Below are 8,625 nucleotides of genomic sequence, written 5' to 3'. Positions count from 1 at the left end.
CAATCTACGTTGTTAAAAGCGCTATATAAATAAATGAAAATGAAAAAAAAATGAAGATAAATCCTCTTCACCCTCTAAGGCCGCCAATAAAGCGAACAAAGATAGTGGGGGCCAAAAGCCACATCCTCTCCAAAACACTTCCTTCCTCCCAGGCAAGAGCGTATCCTCTCCAAGAGTAAGGCAGCAGGCCTTCAGCGAGCCCAGATCCCCAGATCCCTCCACTGCCAGTCCCCACTCTCCTCCTCCCTCTGCTCAGCCACACAACGCGGCTTTTCCCGAAGCCGCATTACCCACCTCTCCCAATGAAAGCATTCTCCCTAGCGTGATCCTGCCCCTACTATCGGAGCAGGCTCAGCCGTTTCGGCCTCTCGATCCCACTTCGCTTACCCTCCCCACTGTCCTTGGCCTGCAGCTCCTAGCGTGAGGCTGCCTCAGCTTGCGATGCAGGCCCAGACAAGACTTCTTTCTCCTTTTCCTCCCGCTGCCATTAATCTTTTTCCCCACCAATAGCCTACAGCAGACCGTAGTGTGAGGATAATCTGATCTGATTATCTGTAAGTGTGAACGCGTGAAACACCTTGTAAACTTCCAGCCCGTTCTCATCCCAAGGCGTCATATACTGACGCTTTTGACATTTCGTCTACATCGAACGCACATGGCACCCTTTAGCGTCAATATGAGACGCAGATAGATATGGGCCAGAAGGCACCTCCTAGTGGTCTAACCCTACCCCAGACCTAAACCTACCCATAACCGAACAAACCTCTGTGCGTGTCATATTGACGCTAAAGGGTGCCATGTGCGTTCGATGTAGACGAAATGTCAAAAGTGTCAGTATATGACGCCCTAGGATGAGAATGCGTTGAAACTTCAATATTTTTGTGTGTTTTGGAGAGTTGCTCTGAAATATGTAAAAATTTCAGTTAGGCATTTCACTTCGCCTTTGCTCCATGTTAACCCACAAATTATTTTGAGAGGTATTAGCAAAACAAACACTGCTGCTCTTCACGCATCCCATGTAATTACCGATTATACATTGTGATACAGCCTGGTTCGTTGGGTTGGATTGCTTTCTTTCCACAAGCGAACTGTTGCAGAGTATGTTTTCAGGCGGGTCAAGACCAGTTCGTCCAGGGGATTTCGGACACATTTTTTTGGTGCGGATCCGAGTGTGATTGGCGTGTTCATATATGCCTTAATGAACGGAAACAAGGGAAAAATGCGGCAGGTTCCAAAACAGGTGTTTGAATGGCAATGTTGCCTTGTGAAAGTGAACCGAACCAATAAATTATTGCAACATTGTATAAAATTTTAGTTTCATTTAGTTTTGCAACAAATCAAACGATACAGGTGTGAAAACACCCTAAAACTAGGGTGACCAGATTTTTCATGGTAGAATACAGGACGGGATGGACAGACATCCCTACCTCCCTCCCAATCATTTCATTTAGTACGATACCACATTGAGTTCTTTTTTCACAACTTACTGCGCATAATAACTTCCATTTAAAGATCCTCTTTAAATGTACACATGCTTCTTTGACATCTTCGCATCTGACTTGATGATCTCCACGTTCTCTAATATCCCACCTTCACTAACTGCAAGTTAATCGATAACGAATTGTGATTGGATGGTAATTTGTTCTCTAAAATATACTATGACGACTATGACGAAACTATACTATACTGATATCACAGAGAATAGAGGAGACTTTCTTTCTCGCTGCAGGGATAAATGATTCCTGTAATGCACCAAGGCTTCCACAGACAGAAAGCAGCACCATCCTGTTATATAACGCCATGGCTTTAGGTTAAGTATATTTAAAGAAATAAAGACAGGGTGGAAAAAAAGATCAGCACTATCTTTTCCGCCCCAAAAAAGAGAGCAATCTGTGCAAATGTTTTGTTGGCTTGGAGGAGAACACATTCTCTTCACATGAGATGTTTTCTTTTCAGGGTTCAGTCTGGGATTAGAGCCAAGTTGCACAATTAGGCCACAAAGGCTCCCCATCTGCTGGGCTTGGATATGTGTGTGTAGGTCCCATAACGTGGCCCCTGACTTTAGAGAGGCTTATCTCTCTGTGGGGACTCCCAACTCACAGAAACTCCTCCAAGTGGATACAGGAGAAAAAGTTTGATGAAAACGACTGTCCAGAACTTTACATGCTCAGAGATTTCACTCCCAGAATCTAGTGCATAATGAATTACACATCTGAAAGTGGAGCAGTGGGGATGATGAATCTTTAGAGTTAATGGATTCAAGGGATGCAAACACCACACAAAACCAAAGGAAAAGCATAAAGAAGCAACATTTTATTTTATAATCCTTTCTAAGGTGCACTTATAATGTTAGTAGGGATTTTATATAAAAAGAAACGGTCAAAATTTAGAAATAAAAGGCCATTTTCTACCCTGATTTTAGCCCTCTGATTTAAAGGGGTCATATGATGCTATTTTAAAAGTTCATTATTTTGTTTATTTGGTGTAAAAAGATTTAATGCTTTAATGTTCAAAAAACACATTATTTTTCAGATACTGTACATTATTGCTGCACCTCTCTTCCCAGTCTGAGGAGCCCCTCCTTCCGAAAAGCTCCAAGTACTCTGATTAGCCAGCAGACTAAGTGCGTTGTGTTTGGCTGAACACCTCAAGTGTGTGTTGGACCAGCCCCCACAGACCTCCCACTCCTCTAGCATGCCATGTGCCGTAGAGCTGCCGAGTGATGGTGTGGGTCCCTCTAGTGGGGCAACCTTGTGTCTCATTTGGCACTCTGGATGAGGACCAGATGTCAATCACTGCATCGGAGAGCAGGTTATTGTCCTCTGGAGAGGATGATGAAGCTGAGCACATTCCTGAGAGGCACCAGAAGGTTAAATCTTTCCAGAACGGGACCTACTGGGACCTCTCTGTGGTCCTTTTTATGGTCTATAGAGAGCTCCCTTTGAGTCGCTTGAGTCAGTCGAGCTTAAGATCCTGTCTCTAAAGTCAGTGCTCCTGACGAGCTCGCTACCTTCAAGAGGGTCGGGGACCTGCAGGTATTTTCGGTCAGGCCCTGTCTCACATGATCCTGAGACCCTGGCCCAGATACATGCCCAAACTTGTAAGCGCTGCCCCCAGAGGAGGCAGACCCAGCCTTTGTGTTGCTGTGTCCTGTATGCGAATTGCGTGTTTACATGGACTGCAAGCAGAGCTTCAGAAGCTCACTCTGCGTTTCCATGTCCATACTATCCATCCTAAACAGTATCTAAGATTAAAATAATGTGTCCCAAAGTTGAAAAGAGTATGCCAGAAGTCCCCGGATCTACTATTTCAGGTGGATTTTCGAAGTGTAATCCGTGCACACTCTAAACACTCTAATATTGCCCACAACCCACTGCGCTTTGGAGGAGGAACTACAAACACGAGTAAAAAGTGTTTAAAAAAAATGAGATAAAGGTATGAGTGACTAATAAAAGTTGAACCTGATAGAAAAATATTTATTTAAAGTTATCCGTGTTATATTTCATCTGAAATAACAATGTGGACTTTTATAAAGATCCGTTTGGCCATTAACTTTTAAATGCAACATTATGCATTAATATGAGGAGAATTCTCTGCATGAAAGACCCGCGTCTGCAGATCAACGTGCTACTGCATTTCTCTCCGATACAGTAGGAAATGAAATGTGGAGGATTTTATCTTTGACAAGATGATTGAGAGGCCAGTTTGCGTGACAGGATGCGACAGAGAGCAACCGTTAAATACGCAATTGTATGACGTGATAGTATGTCCCAAAGCTTGTCTACTCTTCTGATTCACACTCAAAAGTATTCACTTTTTCTTCACAAAAGTCAGCAGCCATGTCACCCTGTAGCCCAAGACTGGTTGCCCACTGAAGCTAAGCAGGGCTGAGCCTGGTTAGTACCTGGATGGGAGACCTCCTGAGAAAACCAGGTTGCTGCTGGAAGAGGTGTTAGTGAGGCCAGCAGGGGGCGCTCACCCTGTGGTCTGTGTGGGTCCTAACGCCCCAGTATAGTGATGGGGACACTATACTGTCAAAGAGCACCGTCCTTCGGATGAGACGTTAAACCGAGGTCCTGACTCTCTGTGGTCATTAAAAATCCCAGGATGTCTTTCGAAAGAGTAGGGGTGTAACCCCGGTGTCCTGGCCAAATTTGTCCCTTGGCCTCTGTCCATCATGGCCTCCTAATCATCCCCATATACTGATTGGCTTCATCGCTCTGTCTCCTCTCCACCAGTAAGCTGGTGTGTGGTGGGCGTTCTGGCGCAATATGGCTGCCGTCGCATCATCCAAGTGGATGCTGCACATTGGTGGTGGTTGAGGAGATTCCCCACTTCTATGTAAAGCGCTTTGAGTGTCCAGAAAAGCGCTATATAAATGTAATGAATTATTATTATTATTACATACTTTTAGGGCATAGTATAAGTAGGCGAATTGAGACGCAGCATCAGAGAAGCTCTTTGTCTGCTTTGGAGGTTAGCAGAAGGGAAAGGCTGTCTCCAAACAGAGGTTGGCCCACTGGATAGTGGATGACATCGCCTTAATGTACCAGACCAGACTGAGGGCTCACTACACTCAGGGTGTTGCTTTGTTCCTGGGCATTGGCGCATGGCGCCTCTTTGGCAGACCTCTGCAGAGGTGCGGGCTGGGCGACACATTTGCAAGATTCTACAATCTCCTAGTGAAGCCAGTTTCTTCCTGTGTGTTGGGCACAAAAAAGGTAATGTGCAGGAAGGCTGGCTCGGTCTCTCTTGCAGCGCCATTCTCCTTTAATGGGGGATACAAGCACCTACTTGCACTTCAGGTGACTTCCCCACTTGGCGATCCCTGAATTGAGTTCCTCCTGCATCCTTCGGTATGCGTCCGACTCCAGGCCCAGTACTCATGTGCATGCCAGGCCGGTCAGTACTGGGCTAGATGCCCATATGCTGTGATTTCCCCTGGGTAATCCCATATGTGTACTGTCCACGATACGATTTCCCTGTCGGTAAACACGTGTATTTCCCTGGGTGGTTCTGCTCTGCCCTGTCTCTGTATCGGTACCCAGCAAGCAATAGCCGCCATTTCACCATCTAGGTTAACTATAGACCCAATTTAGTCCGACTATGAGTAACCCACTTCTAGCCCAAATAACCTTGAATTTGGTTACATGTCGTTTTTGTCAAAATAACTTGCAAGATGTATGATATTCCATCATGTAAGCAAAGTCAACAGTGATTACAAGGTGTTTGGTTTAATTTCTTTGACATGTTCTATGCGTAGCCTGTGTTTCTGTACTTGGGCTATGATTAGACGTCTATTTAATTTTCACTGATCTTCACTGGCCTTGTTTTAGCCTAGATGTCAGGGCTGTGTTTGAATGGCTATTAGACGTCTTTTAAATGCCAAATTGCTTGCTGGATAGTAGCTCCTCCCTGGTTAAGCAGGACCTACCGCAGAGATCTTACATATATAGTACTGCCCCACGGGTCAGTCCATATGTGTAATCTCCACACGTTACCTCCCTTCGGGCAGGGTGTGACCTCCGTAGAGTTCCTCTTCATTGGATTAGGCATGTTTCCCCAGCGTTAACAACACTGGTCATGGCTGAAAAGTGTGGGAATTGAGATCCGAAGCACTCTTCCCCGTGAAATGTCACAATAAGAGGAACAGCAGCTACGACCAGAGTAGGCCCTGTCCCTTCCATCCCTTTAGTATGGAGGACTACTCTCCTTGGGCTTACATGGGTCACTGGGTAGGTTACAACTATGTGAGAGAAGTTGCCAAAGGGCATGATACAGCTTGACAGCATCTGCATCTCCAACACTCGTGACAGTTCAGTGGCTGTGGCACTTTCCACAGGGACCCCAATACATCAGTACTGATGTAACGTCAAACATGACTGACTGAATGTCACGATCCACACTCGAAGGAACGGGAAAAGGGAAGATCCAAGTGCAGTAATTATTTATTTGGGAATTCCGTAAGCATAAATCCAGTCCAGGCAATTAGTCGTCATCATAAATCCATCCAAAAAAACAAGAACACAAACAGGAAACACAGGGAACAGAAGTGGCGTGATAATAGACAAGGAATCCGTAACAAACACTAGACAGGCAGGGCATATATAACAAAGAACTAACAATGAATAACAGGGAACAGCTGGGTACAATGATGACGGGGAACAGCTGAGTGCAATGAACAGTGATTGGTACAGACAAGGATTGTGGGGAATGCAGTTCATGAATAGGACACCGTGGGGAAGAGGACCTCTAGTGGACACCAGGGATACACAAACCAGACACTGTGACATAACCCCCCCTCTACGGAGCGGCTACCAGACGCTCCAAGACGTAACAACAGACAAAACAAAAGTCCAGGCGGGAGGTGGAACGGTGGAAGATCAGGGGGAGGGATGGAGGGCCAGGTCCATGAAGGGGAACAAGAACAGGGGTTGACTGCTTAGCCGACGTCCAGGGCAAAACAGACGACTCATCGGGCGGCCAGGGTGGAGACGACAGTCCATCGGGCGGCCAGGGCGAAGCAGGCAACAGTCGACCGGGCAGCCATGGTGGAGACGACAGTCCATCGGGCGTCCAGGGCGGAGACTTTCCCTCGGGCGGCCATGGCGGAGACGACAGTCCATCGGGTGGCCAGGGCGGAGACTTTCCCTCGGGCGGCCAGGGCGGAGACTTTCCCTCGGGCGGCCAGGGAGAAGACGACCCTTCGGGCGGCCATGGCGGAGACTTCCGCTCAGGCGGCCAGGGCGGAGCAGACATTCCATCGGGCGGCCAGGGCGGAGACGACCCTTCAGGCGGCCATGGCGAAGACGACCCCTCGGGCGGCCATGGAACAGGAACAGGCATCTGCTCAAGAACAGGCACCGGCTCAGGAACAGCCACAGACACCGGCTCAGACACAGGAACAGATACAGACACCGGCTCAGGAACAGACCCCGGCTCGGCGGCGGCCATCTTGTCCGGAGACACAGGCTCGGCGGTGGCCATCTTGTCCGGAGACACAGGCTCAGCGGCGGCCATCTTGTCCGGAGACACTGGATCGACAGACGTGCCAGGTCGCTGGGGTGGCGCCGGCAGGGCGAGCAGCTTGAGCGGGGCCGGCAGGGCAGGGCGCCTGGCCGGCAGGGCAGAGCAGGGCGCCTGGGTGGCGCGGGCAGAGCAGGGCGCCTGGGCGGCGTGGGCAGAGCAGGGTGCCTGGGTGGCGCAGGCAGAGCAAGGCGCCTGAGCGGCGCGTCAGGGATAGCAGTCACCTCCGGAATGTGCTCTGGGTTAGGAGCCACTGGACAAGTCGTTGAGGAGGCCTTTCTTTTCCTTCTCCGTCTCCGGACTACCGGCCTCGAGACCACCGGACTCGGGACCACCGGCACTGGAACCACCGGCACAGGAACCACCAGAACTGGGACCACCTGAACAGGGACCACCGGACTCGGGACCACCAGAACAAGGTCCACCGGACTCGGGACCACCGGACTCGGGACCACCGGAACAGGGACCACCGGAACAGGGACCACCGGAACTGTGGCACTGAATGGGAACGTCTAGGTTACTAATGAATGGCTGGGATCCCTGTCTCGGCTCCTCAGCAAAACATGAATGAGAAGTGCGTGCTGGGAGTATTTATACCTGTATGTCAGGGTAGGAGTGGCTCAGAATGCAAATCTCATTGGCCAATGTCCATTGGCTTGTTTAGTTGACTTGAAGGTGATTGGGCTCCCAGTGAGACCCCAGTCAGTATCAATGTAACGTTTACACGATTTTGGTCGAGGTGATTTACGCAAGTCTGGATCAGTGTTCTCTGTTAGACTGAATGAATCCCTTTGTGGGAGGCTTTGTAACTCTGCAGATCGTAAACCTGCACAAAAAGAATGCTCGATTCTGATTGGTTGACAAACATTCTAAAGTGTGCATCATGCCCACCCGCTTTTTCAGCAGCATTCATACTGGGGAAAAAAAAATGTCTCCATAAGGATTTAAAAAAAAAAAAACTTCGTTAAAGCATTATAAGCCATGAACAAAACCAACCAAGAGGTGAAGCACAGCATTACAACATTTATTTAAAGGAACACTATGTAGCTTTTCAACCTTCATAATATATTTCCAAGACCCTTGTGATGGTACATCGACTTACAATAGGTTGAATGACACGTCTGCCGTAGCCTGACGGGGTCTGTATCGCTTTTACTGGTACTACGTAACTTCGAGGTTCGGGTAGTAACCCGAGCACAAAAAGAACTACAAAATTCGACTGCTTTACGGCATACGTCACTTCCCCCACCACTTCCTCAAATTTGGACGAGAGAGGTCAACCAGCGTTTGTTTTCGGCTTTCGTGCGTATGTTTTTGACATGGGGGCTGTTTACACCTGGCCACTTCATGCGTTTTCTCAGATCGGATAGCTATCCGATCGTGAAAAGACCAGGTGTAAATGCCCTCCGAAACGCATTCGAGATGGATTTGAATCCGATCGCTCAAACCACTTCAGGAGGAGATCTGAGACGCATTCCAGACGAAACTGGACAAGTGTAAATGCATCTGGTTGTTGAAACCACATAGTAAATTGTACTCCTCCCAAAAATGCTAAAAATAAATAAATAAAATGTGTGAGAGCGTGTTATAGGCTATATG

This window comes from Leuciscus leuciscus (genome assembly GCF_965113295.1).
Source record: "Leuciscus leuciscus genome assembly, chromosome: 17".
NCBI lineage: Eukaryota > Metazoa > Chordata > Actinopteri > Cypriniformes > Leuciscidae > Leuciscus > Leuciscus leuciscus.
The sequence above is the reverse complement of the archived record's forward strand: the minus strand, read 5'-3'. Positions refer to the sequence as shown.